Here is an 866-nt window from a genome sequence, read left to right as displayed (position 1 = left end):
AGTATCACTACGGAAGTAGGATTGCCCAACCTTCCTTCCGAGGAGTGGCTGGTAGGTTTGAACCGCCAGTCTTCTGGTTAGCAGTCAAGTGCTTTTAGCCACTATGCTACCAGAGCTCCCACTAGCTTTTAGTCAATGTTATTTATGATACTTATTTCAGGGGAAAAAAAGGATGAACTCTTTTTGCTCTTCTAGAGGACTGATAGTAAAAATAGAATTCCATTTTTGTCTAGACATGTGTAAGTGATCCCATTGTGTACCCTGGAGGTGCAGCAACAGCTTTTTTAAGGAATGTGAAAGTTGATTCAAGTGCCTAAGCTGGTTGTTTGTGAAGTTCTAGCTACTGCTTCACTCTTCTTCAAGGCCTTTCCTGAGAAGGAAGCATCTCCTAGCTTCTCCAATTTCCTTTTAAGCCCTTTGTGACCTGTGTGAAACAACTCTCAAGATGTACCTTGAAGTCTTGAGGGCAGAGAGGGAAAGAAACAGGTGAAGACTCATGGTAGCCCTCCACATACTTATGAGTCAGGCTGAGCCAGGAAATTGCCTTAGAGTCTTCTTTCTTGCTTTCAGAAACAAAGTCACTCTTTACTTTGTTCACTTAGGTTCTGTTAGATGGTTGAAAACAATGGGTCTGTGGCATGGTTGGTTAAGGTTCTTCTTTTTTTTTAAGCTTTGAAAAGATTAATACACATTTTTCCCTACTATCTCCCTGTTGCTGTTGTGTGCCGTCGAGTCAGACCCGACTCATAGCGACCCCTCCTTGGGTTTCTGAGGCAGTATCACTATGGAAGTAGATTGCTCCATCTTCCTTCCGAGGAGTGGCTGGGGGGTTTGAACCGCCAGCCTTCTGGTTAGCAGTCAAGTGC

The 866-nt window shown here is 43.9% G+C and overlaps 1 protein-coding gene across 1 annotated transcript in view; it reads left to right on the top strand.

Annotated features, from left to right (window-relative positions):
* The window catches only part of XKRX (XK related X-linked), a 31,705-nt gene that overhangs the window by 5,484 nt on the left and 25,355 nt on the right, over nucleotides 1-866 (top strand). The window lies entirely within an intron of this gene.

The sequence above is a fragment of the Orycteropus afer genome, unplaced genomic scaffold (assembly GCF_000298275.1).
Source record: "Orycteropus afer afer isolate SDZICR_OR568_19922 unplaced genomic scaffold, OryAfe1.0 scaffold00327, whole genome shotgun sequence".
Taxonomy (NCBI): Eukaryota; Metazoa; Chordata; class Mammalia; order Tubulidentata; family Orycteropodidae; genus Orycteropus; species Orycteropus afer.
Note: the sequence above shows the minus strand (reverse complement) of the source record. Positions and strands in the feature narration are given on the sequence as shown.